Source organism: Podarcis muralis, chromosome 6 (assembly GCF_964188315.1).
Source record: "Podarcis muralis chromosome 6, rPodMur119.hap1.1, whole genome shotgun sequence".
Classification (NCBI taxonomy): Eukaryota; Metazoa; Chordata; class Lepidosauria; order Squamata; family Lacertidae; genus Podarcis; species Podarcis muralis.
The window spans coordinates 48213914-48232667 of NC_135660.1; positions in this window are offsets into that span (position 1 = coordinate 48213914).

Below are 18754 nucleotides of genomic sequence, written 5' to 3' on the forward strand. Positions count from 1 at the left end.
GCTTCAAATACATATAACTCATGCTGCTGTGGTTACAGATCCATTGGTGCAATGGCAGTTGCCCTATGAAGCCTTAGGTGTTGAATGCTTCCTGCTATGAGCAGGCCTGTATAGCCTCAAGCTTAATACAGTATCAGTTGTTTCACTCCTCTCTCTTTTATAGATACCAAAGTTTGATACCACTAACAGGGATAAAGAGAGTTAGGATGGATGAAATTCCTGCCAGAAAATTGTTCTCCAGCAAGTTTAGTGCAGGCACTGCTGATCTGATGATAATCTTTTTTTAAACCCCTCAGACAGAACATTTCTTTCTATGAGTCATCTGATTAACAGTAGTAGGTTAGTCTTTTAAAAAAGAAGACTTTGCTTATATTCGTTGCAAGCTCTCATCTCTGTGACTAGATATCTGTCTCCCTGAGCAATTCTACTCATGTCAAGGAACGCGCATTAGAAATTCTACTGCTCCCTTGCTATGTCTCCATCTTAATACAGCATATGTGGATATTTTATTGACATAAAAATATTGCTTACCTGCCCTTCCTGGTACTCCAAGCAGCATACAATGTAATTGAAAAGACAATTACCTAAATACTCAATTAATCCCCCCAGCCCCATAATATATGCGTGCAATATTGATGTTACACATCACTACCTTAACATGAGCAAAATTTTCACTGATGCCATCAGAAATAAAAAATTATTAGTCATTCTGCCTTGCAGGCAAATGGTTAATCACCTTTTCAGTTCATTGCATCTCTGCTATCCATTGAATCCTCTAATGTGGCGTTTTCCTGAAGGAAAATGGGATGTGGTGATGATCGGTACTTAGCCACATTTGCATCCTATAGCACCTGTTTGTGCAGGTGGATATTAGATTTTCTATCAAGCCGTTCCCACATCCCAGGATGGGTTCCCACATCTCTGCAGATCTCATCATGAATACAGGGATGCCGCAGGGGTGATTGTCCCATTTTCTGTTCCAGCCCCCTGATGTGTGTTGAGCCCGCTTTTATATACACTCTATACAGCTGACTGTGCCCCCAAATACCCCAGTAATAAGATTAAGTTTGCAGATGATACAACGGTGGTTGGTTTAATCACAGCTGGAGAGGGGGAGGTGGCCTATAGGAAGGAAGTTGAGCAGTTGGGGGAGTGGTGCAGGAAAAACAACTTACTCCTTAACTTAAAGAAAACAAAAGAGATTATTGTGGACTTTAGGAAATGTAAATTGAATATTCAGCCACTTATTATTGAGGGGAAGTGTGTGGAACAGGTCTCGGTGTTTCGATTTCTGGGAATGGAGTTGAGAGATGATCTAACCTGGGGAGAAAACAGCAAAGACCTGATGAAGAGAGCACAGCAGAGGTTATATTTTCTGAGAATCCCCCAGAAAAATAATCTCTCAAAGGACCTGTTGATGGCATTTTACCACTGTACTGTTGAGAGTGTACTAACTTATAGTCTGTGTGTGTGGTTTGGCAGCTGCACGGTCAGGGAAAAAACAATGTTGTCCAGGGTTGTAAAGACTGCAGAGCAAATAATTGGGTGCACTCTCCCTACCTTGGATCAACTCTATGCTTCCAGGTGCTATAAGAAAGCTGCAGAGATAGTGCAGGATAGTGCGCACCCCGGAAATGATCTCTTTCAGCTTCTGCCTTCTGGAAGAAGGTACAGGGTTATAAAGACTAGGACTAGCTGCCTGAGAAACAGTTTCTATTCAAATGTGATTTTGGTTTTAAACGCAGTGTAAGGTAGTCTATATGGGAGTATATTGTATTTAATTATGGGGTATCAGAGTTTTTAGGTGGCTAACCAGGCTGGGATAGCTGAGATAGCAGGCTTGTTGATTTCTGAATGTCTGATGTAGATTTTCAATTTTGTTGTTCTGTATGGGACAATGACAATAAAGATTATCATATCGTATTGTATCATATCGCAAACCAACACCACAATGCAATTCTTAGACCTGTTTTTTTCTAGTGCATAGCACATAGGTAGACTAGGGCTGTATTGCATGTGAATTAGAGTCGTAGGTAGCTACAAATATGTGAGAACTGATACATGAGCCTATGCAGCAAGGATGGAGAACCTGTGGTCCTCCAGGTGTTGATGGACTACAACTTTCATTGTTCCTGATCATTGGCCATGCTGACTGAGGCTGATGGGAACTGGAGTCCAACAACATTCGAAAGACATCTGACATGCAGGGAAGCAGCTACAATCAAACAGAAGCAGGAGGCGAAACACAAGGCATACATTTGGTTGCTAAAATAAAAGCGGGAGGGAAGACTTCAAGCTTGTGGGATCTACTTTGTGTTTTACTAAGATCCCGAGCAACCAGAGCCAGGTGCAAAAGATGCACACTTGGAATATAAGGACTTAGGGCCTCTAAGCAGTTGCTGAGCAGTGAAATTTGTTTTGAGCACCAGAATTGAGCTGAGTTCACAGTTCTGGCACGCATAAATAAACCATTTATGGTTTCCCCAAGTTTTCTTCATTTCAGCAGTCTACCTTGTGTCCACTTCTGCTCTAAAATAGGTGGGTGACTCAAAATCCCAACAGTCTCAGCCTGCCTGGCCAATGGTTTAGGATGAAGACAGCTGCAGTCCAGCAGCATGTGGAGGGCCACACCTAAGTGAAATTCCAACACACTTGTGATTTTCAAGAATAAGAGTAATCCCAGCCAGCAATTTCTGTTTCCTTTTACTTTCTTCTCGAACACCCCACTCCTATTGAAAGAAAAGGCAGGTTCTGCAAAATCTGCTCCCAAGTGCGAGCAAGAATACAGCATGCAGATTAGGTAAGTGAATACTAATGTGCCTCAAGATCAGAAGGCCTGGCTTGATTTGCATGCTGCACACACGATACATGCAAACTAGCCACAGTATAGCAAAAACTGCCATGAAATCCACAGTTCTACACATTTCACTTGGAGTCAGCAACATTCCAAATGTGTTCAGCATACTGGAGAATCCCAGCCTTTGGCTAATTAAAGTCTATGGCCTTTTAAACTGTGTGTGTGTGTGTGTGTGTGTGTGTGTGTGTGTGTGTGTGTGTCACAATAACTTTGTGTTATTGTTTGTTATTATGGTATGTATTTTTGTGTTTTTTGTTTAACTGCCCTGTGATCATGGGATAAATGGTGGTATAGAAATTTAAGAAATAATAATAAAAACAACAACAGTAGCAGTCAAGACATCCCCGCCCAAAGTATTGATGGATACGAAGACTCTTGCTCTTGTTAATGCCAAAGAACATTAGTCCCAAATCACATTTCTGGATAATCTGCATTTCCAATGTATTTCTTACTCTGGTAAAAGGAACACTGGCTCAGATTCCATGTTCTCTGGCTGCCAGCTCGAGGGCTGTTGCGCTAGCATAAGGGCGAAAACAATGGTTGCACAATATGAAATTCAGTGCAACACTTGCACTAGCAGAAGCTTTTTCTGCAACAGGTTGCACAACAGGAAGCATTTGGGCTGTAGCATCTATTATGCATCCAGCCCTGAATTCCATGCTGGCTTCCTGTGCCTTCTCCTGCACAAGCTATTCTGCTTGCACAACTAGAACAGTGCTAAGGGATTTGTGTGCTACACAGAATTCCTCCCAATGTAAATATTTCGGTTCATGACTGAATTTTGTTTGTTCTTGTCACTCAATTTTTGCCATTACTTGGCATGGAAAGAGATGGCGGAAACAAACTGAAATAGCCAAGGAGGACCAGGAGGGGCCATTGTGTGGTGTTTGTGTTCCTTGTTGAATGTGATACTGACCTTGTGTAAGAGAAGAAAAGCTCTAGGTCACTAATCCTAGAGACTTACATAAATTGCAGCCCCCCCCCCAGCTTTGCTAATCGTAGGGTTGCACCAGGGGAATGTAATTCAGCCTTGTTGTCAGTCCTGAATGTTCAGTTTCACGAGGCACTGTTCTTGAAATCATAAGATTGCCTCTAAAGCATTCTTTTACTAGATTATCCATTAGCTGCACTGCATACTTCTACTTTTTTTTTAAATAGAAATTGCCGTTTCCAACTTTTTCCAGTAATGAGAAAAGCTAGCAGGGTTTAATGGAAAGTCTTACATTTAGTTGGCTTGTAGAAGTCAGTTTAAATCCTTGCTCCGCTATGCGATCTACAGGGGTAAAGAAATATCACAACAACAACAATGTGCAAGGTGGTAAAAGGGGAGAGACCCATGCCCCAATGTGCATGCAATCTAAAATTCAACACAAAGAAATAGAGGCAGAGTAAACAAGGACGAGAATATGCGTTAGTTCAGAGACAAACTACCAGAAAGAGTTGGTTCTGGACTGTAGCACTCAGCACAGCAGATGGGGTCTTCCATAAAGTTCTTCCCTCCTCCATGATATCTTGTGTTTTCTGTGTACTGATTCCAAGAAGCTCACAGAGAGAATGGCACCTGTTTCCTTTCTACTAAGTAGCCTATTAGAATCAAATCACAGTGCACAGCTTCCCTCACCCCATTGATTTCATAGAAGCAAGTTGGAAGGGAATCTCATGATCATCTAGTCCAACGCCATGCAATGCAGGAATATGCAGCTGCTTCACACAGGGTCAAATCTGCAACCTTGTTGTTATCAGAATCACACTCTAATCAACTAAGCTATCCATTAAAGGTAAAGGTAAAGGTACCCCTGCCTGTACGGGCCAGTCATGTCCGACTCTAGGGTTGTGCGCTCATCTCACTTAAGAGGCCGGGAGCCAGCGCTGTCCGCAGACACTTCCGGGTCACGTGGCCAGTGTGACGAAGCTGCTCTGGCGAGCCAGCACTGGCGTAGTGCACGGAAACGCCGTTTACCTTCCCGCTATAAAGCGGTACCTATTTATCTACTTGCACTTAGGAGTGCTTTCGAACTGCTAGGTGGGCAGGAGCTGGGACCGAACAACGGGAGCTCACCCCGCCGTGGGGATTCGAACCGCCGACCATGCGATCTGCAAGTCCTAGGCACTGAGGTTTTACCCACAGCGCCACCCATGTCCCCAAGCTATCCATTAGATTTGATCTGATGTTAAAAGTGCCCCTTCGTGTCTGAGCAAGTCCCAAAGATGTGCTCTTGTCCTTGTACTGCAGGAAATTCATTGTTCTTTCATGATTCTTCCGCTCATCTTTTCTGTTCCAAGCTTTCTCTTTGCTCCGTTGGCGTTGTTGCCTCGAAACCAAAGTGCACAACCTCCAAACCTACAAGCTGCGTATTACAGGAAGGAGCTTTTGAACCAAGCACAATAAACCCTGGGACAAAGTTTCTGATTTTGTGAATTGCAGCTCTTTAGGTTGTGCTTTGACTGCTTAAAAATTTAGAAAAGAATGCTAGCTTGGGAAGCAAACAGCAGGTCATGAAGTCTCCCTCCCCTCTTTCCATGATTAGCCATGATTAATTCTCACACGCTAATCAGCTGTCTCACTCTGCGGTGTTATTAACGAGGGAGCTATTATAAGCAGAACTTTACGCAGCCTTTATTAAGCCTTATGAAAGGCACTCAGACGCCAAATTAATAATGGCGACTTTTGGAGCTGGGAAACGTTTGAGAAATAGACTCCCTCTCCTCCTAGGAATAACAAGTTTTCAGGGATTTGAACCCAAATCCCTTTGAATCTCAGCAAGCCTTTTTAAGTAAGCGTGGGCCATTCTGAGTTGCTTCTGACCTGCCTTCCCTTACTCCAAAATTTACATTCCAGCTGGAAGGTGGAAGAAGCTCAACTCCGAGCCAGCCATTGTGTGCAGAAGTTCTCCAGGTTCAAATTGTGGTGCTTGCCTGAGACGCTGCTAGGAGCTGCAGCCAGTCAGAGTAGGCTGCAGTGGAGCAGAGGGACAGTCAGTCTGACCTGGCATAAAGCAGTTTACAAAATATTTACAATTAGCAGAACAAGAAAAGACCCCAGGTTCAGTTTTTGGCATGTTCAGATAGGGCTAGGGAAGGCTGCTCCCTGGGACCCTGGAGAGCTGCTGCCATTTAGAGAAGGCAATACTGCACTACAGGATCAAATAGTCCAGGCTGGTCAACAGGGGCGGATTTTAGGCTTCTCAAGTGGTGTGCATGCACTGGGTGCTGAGCTGAGGGGATGCCACCTCAAATTCCAGTAAACAAAGCCATTCTGAGTTGCTTCTGCCGCACCTTCCCTTGCTCCTAGAGTCCTCCCACATCCTTCCCAAAGCCTAGTTAGCACTTTCTCAGCTTTGGGAAGAAGGTGGGAGGGCTGTAGGACCCTTCCAGAGCCCCACAGCTTCTCCCTAGAGCCCCACACCTCCTTGCCTGCCTTTGGGAAGCAGCGAGAGGCTGGGTGTGTGTGTGGATTTTGGCCTTGCACCGGGAATCATAGTCCACCACTGCTGGTCAATTGTGGCAAGTGGGGCACTGCCCCACCAAGTTCGGTCTGCTTTCAGCCAGCCCCCAACCTGCCTACCTCCTTACTTACAACCAGTCTGGGAGGTGACATTGGCTGTCAGCCTCCTTGGTTTCAACGTTGCCTTGGAAGAACTCAACCAGGAGGAGAAAGAGGACAAAACCTCTTCAGGTTTTCTATGGATTGCTGTGTGCTCTAATTCAGTGGCAAAGAGTGGGTTTTCATGGGTGTGTGTGTGTGGAACTGCTCAGACACAGAGTTTTAAAACACAGGTCTGTGTCTAGAAACAAGGCACAAAAGGTGAGCCGCATCTTTGAGTTCTTCTCTCTGCTGTGATTTCCCTGCTCCACTTTCCCTCCTAATTAATCAGACTCATAGGGGCAGAGCTGCAGGTTGGGCTCCTCACACCTTATCCCTAGACTCTGTAGTGGAGCTATGCAACTGCAAATCAGAAAGGAAGATGAAAGTACCTCTAAATACGGGTGAGGTGTGTTTCTCTCACTGGCTCTTAGTCTGTTTCTGGGCTCAATTTAAAGCTCTTTGTGACCAGGTTACATTCACTGGTGGAGGAAGAGGGGGGCAGGGGGAGCACACCGCCCCCAGCAGCACGATCCTGGTGGGGTGCCATTGCGGCTGCCATGCCCCCAGGATGTGCGCCAGCCACCCCCCTGCTCTCCGCCCCCCGGTGCTGGAGCATGAAGCTCCGCCACTGGTTACATTGAAGGTTGTCTCCTTCTGAACACACCTATGTGAGCTGTAATAGACACAGCTTGGCAGTCCTGCTCTGTGCACCATGGGCAAGTGAGATGAGTGGCTAGAAAGGAGAGGGCCTTCTCAGTGGTGGCACCACAGTTGTGGACCAGGCTTCCCAGAGAGGCTTGCATGGCCTTTTCAGCATCAGGCAAAGACCTTTTCATTCCCCCAAGTCCTGCTTGTTTTAAAACAAGCCCAGAATTTGCTGATTTCAAATAGACCTTACTCTTAAAGCAGCTTATGAAACAATAACACAATGAAATCATCAATTTTTGAAAAGCAGGTAAGAACAACTATTTAAAATGTTCAAAAAATGGTAAAAATGAACAATAAGCTAAAAACCAGATTAAAACACATGTCAGTGTTCTACAGATTTTCCTAAACAAAAATGTTTTTAGCAGGCATTGACAAGAGTTCAGTGAAGGCATCTTCCTGATGTCAATAGGCCGGGAGTTCCAAAGCATGGGTTCTGCCACACAAAAAGATCGATTTCTTACAAATGCAGAACAAGTAACATGCGATACTATTAACAGTGCCCCCTCTGCAGATGGAAACAGTCCAGTGCACATGTATGGGGTAATGCCTGATCTCTGCTCACCTGCCTTCATGCCATTACTGCTGCATCAAAATCAAGGTAAGTCAGCAAAATATTGAAGTCACTGGATGGGTGATGGAAGGGGATTTGAAGGCCAGGTAGTGTCAGGAGTGTGTGCAGGACCCTGTGACTAGTAGGGCTTCACAGGACTGGGGCCTTCCTAAGTTTGTTCTGGAGAGGCAAGGAGTGGCCACACAGGTGAGGCCGCTTGGTAACTCATTGCACCTGGTGGTAAGAGCCGGGAAGGGATATAAGGTCAGCATTTCCCTTTGGCTCTTTGCTACAGCAACATGTTTCCTGCCTTGCTGCGTGTGGCTTCTTGCTTCCTGATCCTTGGACCTCGGCTTCTTGACTCCTTGCTCCTCGATCCTCTGACTCTTGACTTTGTGACTCCTTGCTTCTCAACCCTCGGACCCTTGACTTCGGGACTCCTTGCTTCCTGACCCTCGGACCCTTGGCTTCTGTACTCTCGTTCCTGCTCCCACCCCATCATCTTGCCCCCGGTCCTGACGTCCTCAGCCAGAACTTCGATTGCCTGTAGACTGGACCGTGACAGGTAGGCGCAAGGGATGGAAGAGCCTAGGTTTGAGGGAGACATGGATTCTTCTGTGCTCTTGATAACATGATTGGAGGCATGGCAGGGTTTGAGTTGGCTCAGAACTGAATAGCTCTACTGTTGTTGGGAGTGCTTGTTATGAGAAAATAGTTGTCTTCAGAGCCTCACTGGGGGACTTCACCCCATCGCTGCTTGAAAGGTTAAAACCATGGTCTTGAACTAACCAGATTGGAAGTGAGTGGGGTTGTTTTGACACTGGCAAGATGTGTTCCCTGCTGCTGCCTTATATGTTTGCACAGCTTTGGTTTGTTAAGCGCCTTAGCTGTAGTCCAGAATGAGTTTTCTAGGGGCTCTCCAAAATACTCTCAACAGTGCTCAGGAATAGGATGGCTGGGGTATATGTAGCAAAACGTTAGGAAAGTGTTCAAATGCTGATGCCTCACTTACTGCCAGTAGGAAGAGAGGCCTGGCAGCATTTTCTTCAAATGAACCTCACAAACTTTGAAATGTTTCCAGTTGAATGAATAGCTGCTTATTGTTTAAATTACTTTGTTCCACATCCCCCCACTTCTAAGCTTCCATCTGCCCCTTAAATCAGGATGGCCAGAAAACTTTCTGCTTTGGACAGAAGCTGGGAATCTCTGGGTTCAAAAGAGGTTTTCTGAACTCTGCCACTCTCCCATTAGAGCTGTTGGTGCATTACAGCAAAAACGGGTAGAAGCATGTACAAGTGTCTGCATGAAATAGTGTACACCAGCTTGTTTGTACAGCTCAACTATTGTTTACCTGGGTCAGAGACTATGCTTAACATTACAGGTGAACTGCTGTTACACTGAGCACAGGTATAAGCTGCCTCTACATATGTACTGTGTGAAAGAGTACACACTTGTTGATTTGTACAGCTCAACTAATGTGTACGCAGGTACACAGATTGTACACTCATTGAATGCAAATATCACAGCCGGTCACAGTTTCACAACTTTGCCACCCACTCCCCTCCAGCTGGTCTGTATATAAGCAGAAAACATAAGGCTTGCATAGTGAAGTGGCCAGCAGTCTCTTGGAATAAACTTCGGATATTTTTTAAAATATATATCTAGTTAAAGCACTGTTTATTTAAAACCCAAACTTCATTTACTCCACTTCTCTTTCAGAAAGTTTGATCCAGTTTTGATTTTTTTTAAAAAAATATTAAAACAACAACCCGAACAGAGTTGCATAACTGAACAAGAGTTTTGTTTCTATTTTTGTCACTTGTTAGAGCTTCTCATGTGGGAAAGAGGGTTTTTTTGTTTTGTTTTTTGAGAAAATGACTCCTTCAAACCACAAAACAGGCTTCTTTATTTTATTGCTGTAACTGTGGCATGTGTAGGAAGCCGTGGAACAGAATAAATACTGCCGCTGATAGGTATAGTCACCACTTAGCAGTGAAACGAGGCTCAAGCACTGTTAGGCTTTTCTTATTTGCTTTCTTATCTTCCGCATAAGCTTTGTGCCCCAGTTAGGGCTGGGAGTTCCCCCTGTTTGAAATCTGGAGAACTGCTGCTAGGCAGTGCTGGCCAGATCCAGAGCTCCTCCAGTCCTTGTAGCCCACTTTGACTGGTGGGCGGGGCTGCCTACATCATATGACACCAGACAATCCTTTCTCCCTCCCTTCGCAAGTGCAGTTTCTGCCTCCACCATCAGGGGCAGTATGCTTCTGAATCTCGGGGAACTGAGGAGAGTGCGCTAGCATTTGGGTCCTGCTTGTGGGCTTTCCATAGGCACCTGGTCCTCTGCAGGTATTTGCCTCCTCCCTGATGGATTCTCTACTTGCCTGGCCTAGTCATGTTTCAGATTGTCCCCTTCCCCAAACAAATGATGGTTTTTTGTTTCTTGTTAATAGATCCTGATCTGATGCAAACTCTGATGTAAGCTCTGACTTATCACCCAATATCTATTTCTCAATATTGAAGGTTTTATAAACAGCCTCTCTACTTCACTTAGTCATAGCCACACCTATGTTTTTTATTCATCTGTACATCCTGTTGACAGCTGCATTTTCTAAAAGAAAAACCATATATTTAAATAAATAAATAAATGCAACCATACAAACTCTCAAGTGATGTTTTCTAATTGATAACTGGTCACTTGCTTAAAAATAAAAATGTATTTTAATGGGGTGGGGTGTGAAGTAAAACTTGTGGGAATCAAGCAATTTGCAGGACTGTAGATTGCATGTGCATTTCAGCCCCTCTCAGCTGAAATGAGTACCAATAATTCTGTGGGTGGGCAGGGACAGGGGAGGGGAGAATTCTCCTCCTTTCATGCTCAGAATGGCTTTTGAGCATGATTTGCTTCAGGGTACCTATTATTCTCTTGTGAGAAACATATGGCAGGTGAACTGTCTGCAGCCTTCAAGGCACTTGTAGTTCTACAAACTCCTGTTGGAAATCTGAGACTCCAAACTGTGTGGTTCCCCCTCCAAAGTCCCATAAAGTAGATGTGAACCCCTAGTTTTTCAAATCTTATGTCTTACACAGTTCTGTTACTCTGCAGATGTAATGGCGCTTTTTTCACAGGCTGATAATAGGACCGTCAATAAGGTAGACAACCCTAGGGATGAATCCCTAGTTTTTCAAATCTTGTATTACACACACACACACACACACACACACACACACAAACACACACACAAACACACACACAAACACACACACACACTGTGATTCTTCTGCAGAGATGATGTCATTCCCCAGGATTTGGGAACCTATGGTCCTCTAGGATTTCAGGCAGGAGAATTTCCCAACCCTACTTGGAGATGAACCTGGGCATGGTTACATGTGCTGCACCACTGTGCTATGGTCCTTCTGCAAGTAACTCCTGTATGAGCAGGTACTATGAATATCCTCTAAATGAACCCTGCAGATCTTCTTTATTAAAATAGTAGGCAGCAATGAATGTGGGGGAATTAATATCTTTACAAATATTGGGAAGTAACTAAACCAAACAGAGAATTAAGAGGTGAAACATAAAACTGGTTGCTAAACAATTCTCTAATATAGGTGTAGTTAACCAGCTATTGGACTCGAACTCCCAGCAGCTCTAGCCACCATGGCCAATAGCCAGAGATGATGGGCGTTGTAGTCCAACAACAGCTGGATGGCCACAGGTTCCCCATTGATGCTGTACTCAGTGGTTGACTGAGTGGTGGCGGCGATGTCACAAGCAGACCACAGATGACACCTTCCTGCTACTGACGGAATACAGATGGGCTATCTCTGTGTGATGAAGATCTACAATGTTGTGTCTCTGGTGTGATGGACTTCCCTAAATGCTCTACCCTTCCAGTGGTGTAAGCATTAAAAACAAAAAGAGCACCTGCCAACCACATGATCTTTAAAGCTCTTTTGCAGTTCTGACCTTGCAGCTTTAAAGATTTCAACCCTTTCCTCCCTGTGTTACTATGATTTTCCTGAATGCCTGACCTCCATATAGTTATGTACTGTATACCTCAGTAGATTGTACACTGCCAATCTCCCTTATGCACTTCTTTGCCTCCTTTACTTCCTAATCAACTTTTGAGGTGCACAAATATTTTTTTAATAGTGTGAGCTGAGAAATGTTTTCAGTGGTCAGGCATTGAGGGAAGTTGCTGCTGAAAACTTTCATATGTACAACAGACTCTTCAGCTGCACAGGTGAGGAGTCCTTGATCTCTGAGGCGATTAATTTCAGTGGAGTAAATTGAGATAAAGTTCACAGAGGATGAAGTATGAAGCTGTTCGACTTTTATTTATTTCTTTTTTTTTTTACAGTTTGAGGCTCTGATTGTCCATTTGCTCCTAAAGCACGACGTAGGGGCTTAATGGAACATGGCAGGCCCTCCTTCCCCACATGCCATCTTTCTCACACATTGGTCATGCAGTAAAAGGGATGGTGTGAGAGGTGCCAGGTTTCAGTTTTGCTGGGAAAACACAATTCACTTCCTGGAAACTGAAGAGTGCTCGGGGGCAGACAATAGAGGTGCCTGCCAGCTGTTTCTAGAATGTCCCATTGTTGGCTCCTTTGGAACACGATCTGGAGTGCAAACAGATGGCACAAGCCCATTTGATTAGAGAAAACAATCCAATTATTTGAAATTCATAATCAACAGAAATGTTTTGTATGCTGAAAACTAATGTTTATTAGTCAGGGACGCAAATTAGAATTGGTAATGGAGGAGAAGGGTTGCATCGCTGCTGTAGCATCCTTCACTTTGTTTTGGGAGGAAGGAACTTGCCCAGTTTAAAGGCTGAAATGGGCCAGCTCGGCCGTGCAATTAAGCAGTCATTGCACAGCTGTTGTGCCACTAATCACAAGCCACCCAGGAACATTTTTGCCATGTGGCTTGCACATAAAGGTGAAATTCATTCAGCTTAGCTCAGTGTTTCCTTAAATTGAAAAGAAAAGATTGCGACCTGATGAAATAACAGCTGTTTCCATACCTTTATAGTCTTAAAGTTGCATGTAATATTGTCTTGGATCATAATTTCAGCACTGAATTTTGTAAATCTCCCCCCAGCCCCAATCCTTAAAGCTGGATCAGATTGTTATGGCTATAATTTGGCACTGATGTTCAGAGATGAGGCAAATGATGTGCAATTATCATCATATAGTTCCTCAATTGATTCGTAGACAAGACCAAGCTACAGCTTCTGTCTTTTGGCCATTCACTGCCCTGCCATGTTTTGTGTGTAACTCTGGCATTGCAAGACTTTGGGGTTTTTTTGGGAACCCTCTTTTTGGCCAGTGTGGCTCCAGAGTAGCTTGAAAACATAGTGAACAAATGACCTTGCACAATTTTGCACTATACTTATCTTTGACAGAGACAAAGATTACTTTTAAAACCCTGTATTGATCCAGTATCTGAGCTGCCAGGTGTGTTATTTGGTAAAGCAATTAAGCCTTAGTGATAAAATGTAAATGTCTAGTCACTGAAATGTCCAGTTACTGCAACTTTTTACCCTCAGATTGCCCCTCCCCAGCTGGCTTCCTCTAGGGTTCCTACACAAGTTTTTATCACTAGATAGGTGCAGTATGTGGGGTGATATTCAACTAGCTTTTACTCAGAGTAGCCCACTGAAATTGATAAACATGATGAAATTAGGCCCATTTATTTCAAAGGGCTTACTCCAAGCAAAACTTGAATATCACCCATGAAATGGGAGTTGCAGTCCTGAAAGGCACCAGATTGGGAGATGCTGCTTTAGGCAGTCAATGCATAGTTGAAAAGTTGAAACATTTCAGGGTTCCGTAAGTAATTAGAAACCACGGGTTGTTTTGGAAGGGCCATGTCATTACAGAAAGATTGAACGGAACAGAATAATAATAGACTTCCTTTTTCCTGGGACTTTTAAAGTCAGAAATATTGTCAGTTGATTAATTAGCTGGGCTCGTGGTCTAAGACATCTTGTAGAGCTTGAGGAAACAATGACAGCAAGAAGTCATCAGGGACTGTCAATAATGTGTGACTTGCAGCAACAGAATTACAGCAAGTTCTGGTTACATAAAGAAATGGAGGGAAAGGGATTGGCTGGCCAGTTTCAGCAGGGGCCTGGAAGTAATTTTTGATCATTGTGAAGCCATTCTCCATGTGTGTTAATATAAGTTAAAGCTATTACAAAGTTATTTAGATGCTTTCACTTCAGCCCTTGGAGGATTTTGTCCTGAAATTGGTATAAGCTGCACAAACCATAATGACAGAGGGGAGGTATATACATTTGCACACATTAGATGCAATTGCTCTGACATAGCGAAATTTTAGGAAAATGTTATTAAACTTATGAAAGCTATTTCAGGGTGTCAATACCACAGATCCTGTGGTAGTATTATTAAGTTATCTGAAACTTCATGTTGAAAGAATAATACCCTTGAGTTAATTTGCAGTCATTTAGCAGGTGCAATATTGTAGCGCAATATTGGAGAAAGAGAAAATGGCCCTCCAATTGATCATTAGATGAACAAGGTTTGGGACATGGTCGTTTTGGTAAATAAACCTTGGAACTTAGCTGGTGCTTCAGGCATGACAAATCCCCATGTTGATGTATTTAAGGCTGGAAGATTGAACTTTATGGACAGATTACCAGAATGGCAGAAATTGGTTCCTTTTTGAAAAATCTAGAGTATTTCTCAACCACTACTTGCAATCTTCTGAGTGTGATTTACGTAGGCATTGTATTTTCACATAATTACATTGTAGGAAAAGAGTAAGATTAAAATATTATTGAGGGTTCCCTAAGAATTGAAATTATTCTTTTTATAATTATCTTTTCTTAAATGTATGGAGACACAACTGAACTGCATGCAATCATTCTCTTCCTCCACAACCATGAGGAGCAAACATTTTTCAAGGGAGATATTTAAATGTATTTGATATTTTCCCTTGACATGCCAGACAAAAATAAAAGCCAGAAGCTTCTTAGCTTACCTCTACTTAGAGCACATTATCCTACATATTAATAGCAAACTCATTCTCCAACCACCGGTACTTACGTAAAAAAGTGACATCGTCCATGCCCAAGGAAGGCGCCATCAAGCTCAAGGGAACCTGAAGGTTTGCAGAAGTGCAAAAACATGTTTAGAATGGAGGGGTACTCAATGGAGTACCTCAACCCACCCCAGTCCAGGCCAGTGTGAATGCAGCATGCTCAGTAGTTGCAGAATAACTGATGGTTAGTGGGGGAGAAGGAAAAATAAGGAGAGAGAGGAAATGGCATGGAATAGTCTGGAAAATGGCATGAGTGGCTGGAACCCTTAACAGTAGTACTAGACAGTGCAACATTTTGTTGATAACCCTACTTATTCTCTCCATTTCTGATGTTCAGGCATGAGTACCAATCCTTATGTGGTCACAATAGTGCCACCCATGCACAGTTCTAGTGGAAACCCAACGTTTGCAGGAAAAACCCAGTCTGTTTGGGGATAGAATCTCAAATAGCTGAATGAGGATGATGTGTGCTCAGTGGCTGTTGGGGAAACCCCCAGAAAAACAGCTGGGAGAGGGAATGGAATGGAGGAGAGCATGGCTGACTCAACCAGGGAACAGACGCACTCCACACTGCAACATTTTCTTGTGGGTCTTGCTTGTTCTCTCTGTTTACAGTGTTCAGGAGTGAGCACCATTACTTACGAAGTCAAAACAGCCCCATCCAAGCACAAGGGGGAGGTACCAGCAGCTGGATGAAATCCTAAGTTTTGCAGATGAGTTAGACAGGAAAGGGGAACCTGTAGCCCTCCAGATGTTGCTGAACTCCAACTCCCATCATCCCTGGCCATTTGTCATGTTGTCTGGGCCAATGGAACTCTGGGATATCTCGGTTGGTAGAGCATGAGACTCTTAATCTTAGGGTCAAGGGTACAAGCCCCATGTTGGGCAAAAGATCCCTGCATTTCAGGGGTTTGGACTAGCTCAGGGGTCGGCAAACTAAGGCCTGGGGGCCGGATGCAGCCGCCCAGGCTCGTAAATCTGGCTCGCGGACCCTGCTGCCAGCTTGGTCAGTCCCTGCATGCTGCAGATGCATCACCACTGACTTCGGTGACACTGGAACCGCTTCTGGGTGGGCGGCGATGCTGGCATGGATTTGGATTGGCTGCAGGAAGTTCCTGCAGCCAATCTGAAGCCTCACCGCCCGCGGCTGAGGTAAACCTGGCTCGGCCATGGATGGAGAGGCCAGCGGTGGGTCTGGGCTGCACCATGGGCATCGTGATGGGGCGTCATGGGGCTTCAGCTGGAGCTCAATATGTATGGAACATGCTCAGTACTCCTGGAATTCTAAGTGACCATGTTGACAATGAAAACTGGGTTGAAAGATTAATGGAGTGGAGTATTGTAGAAATGAATGACCGAAACAATCAATGCAACCCCTCTGCATGGCAGCATTTCCCCCCCAGGACCCACTTGTCTTTTTTTATTCTTAAAACTCAGTCACTTGCTTGCTTCCAGTTTCCTACTCTCTCTGGGATCTGGTATGCTGCATTTCAAAAGGCTGCTCCAAAGCTGACATCCTGGCTGTTGAAAAGGAAAGAACTATTTGGCAATATTAATAAGATTCTTGTGCAATTTGATGGAAATTATAGCCTTGCTGTCCCTTGAAGAATCATCTCTTGTCACTGCCTTTAAAGAGCAAAGGCACTGTGATATTTCTTCTTGACTGATTAATTGTTTCAGCTTCAAGTCGTGGATAAATCTGGTACACCATTAGTTTAATTAACATACAGAAGAGCCTAGCAATCAAATCTTGAACGGAGCTAGATGAATGGACCATGAGCTTATTCTGCAGTCCAAATGGACACACGCACACACACACTTACACTTTCCTTCACAATTTGGATTCTGTATCATTCACTCATTGAAATAAATTATTCTGTAGGAAGTCAGAGGCTGACACAGCATGGTAGAGCCCTGATTGGCTCTCCTGACTTTAAAGCAATGTGGGAGGCACCAATTAAGTTAAGAGCAGAGGGCTTAACCTTGTTTTCCCATGGATCCCCTGGTCTTAATCCCCCCCCATGTTGCTATTAGCTTCATTTGGGGGCAAATACAGATTTTGTAATCCACTCTAACTTCTCTGGGGAGGGGGAAACAAAAATGTATGTTGGAGAAATGGTAGAGAAGGAAAGGGTTGAACATCTCCAAGAATTACTACTCCCATCAAAATGGCAGCAATCTTCGCCCCACTTTAAAGTGAAAAAGAATACTGCTGTGAGGCTGCTTCCACTCTTGACATTTACAGTGGAATTGCCACATTTTGTTCACTCACTTTTCATAGAGCATCTGCATGATCCTGTTCTCATTTTTTCTCTGTTCAACTTCTATTCCCCTGCAATTCAGAAAATTTGATGTTGCAAAATAGTTGCACCATTTCCCCAGGTGTAGATGGCCCATCACACAGCTTTTCAGCAGGTTGTTTGGTCAGTTATGGCCTGTATATATTGTTCTATTCCTTCTCTATAGTCTCCTCTAGGGATAAACTCATCACTTTAATTCCTACTTTTACAAATTGCCTTTCTTCCCCCCCCCCCCACCCCAACCAAGTCTTTCTTTCTCTGAATCATGATCTGGAGTGCAGCAACAGTTGAAACAAGTGCTTAACCTGTTCTCCCTACACCAGGTGTAGCCAGTGTGGTGCTGTCCAGATGTGATGGATTCCCAACTCCCATCCCCATTCTGGCCAATTGTAGTCCAAAACACGTGGAGGACACCATCTTGACCACCTCTGTGCTACACCATTGTCTCCCCCACCTAACACTGAAGAAAGGGGACTGCCCATCTGGAAAGGGGACTGCCCATCTAGAATCAAAGTCTGGAAGCAGATTTTTCTATTCAACTTAGTTTAAAGCTCAACAGTGTTGCTAAGTAGTCCATGTCTTGAAGAATCCACAATCACATATCTCCCATCTTTTTGCCCTCTGAGCTTTCAGTTTCCATTCCAGGGTAGGCTGCAGTTCAGTGGTTAGGTGAACATTTTCTAAAGTCTGTGCAGACTTGTTGGTAGGATAGAGGGCTGAAATTTGGGATTTGATGGTGACACCTCTGCTACTATCTCTTTGTGTTGTACTATGTAAGTCCTCTTTGGGCTAGCTGGCATATTTTATGTCCTATGTGGAGCAGCTTTAAACAGCACCATGCAAGTAGCAGCTCACCAGATGAAGGAATCTACTTCTCTAAGAGGCAATGGTGGCCACCCACTTGGATGGCTTTAAAAGAAGATTAGAAAAAATCCTGGAGCAGAGGGCTATCGTTGGCCTCTCACCCTGATGGCTCTGTTCTGTCTCCACTGTATGATCTTGAATATTGGTTTCTGAAGAATGCAAGAGGATGGAGTGCTGTTGCGCTCAGGTCCTGCTCACAGGTTTCCAAGAGGCATCTGGTTGGCCACTGTGAGAACAGGATGCTGGACTAGATAGGTCACTGACCTGATCCAGCAGGCTTTTATTATCTGCTTGTAATAAGGATAAACGGAGCCTGCTTGGAGCAGCTAATCTTACAGGGAAAAAAGTGTTCTGCTTTAGGGAGGTCTGCCTCAGATTATTTACTGAGTAAATTTACTTCTCTCACTCTGCAGATATCCAGTTATTTATACTCCTTTCCTATCTTGCACCAAGAGATCAGGTTGGGCTACAATATATCCTTCTATTATCTTCTCAATAACGGTAAAATAAATTAGCCAAGGTCATGAGATACTGACTTTGCTGAGGCCATCCAGTGAGCTTCCTGGCAGGGCAGAGATCAGAACATCAACATCTTAGATACAACTCATTCCCTTGCTTTGCACTTCACTTCAAACCATAGTTAAACTATTTTCAACGCATGCATCAGCACACTGTGTTCACTTATAAACCGTAGTTAAACTGAACTATGCTTTACAGAGTGTGCTGGTGCATGAATTGAAAATTGTGTCCACTTCCCCATCTCCTGCTGAAGCACTACTGGGAGCTAAGCTATGTTTTGACTTAGCGTTATGTCCAA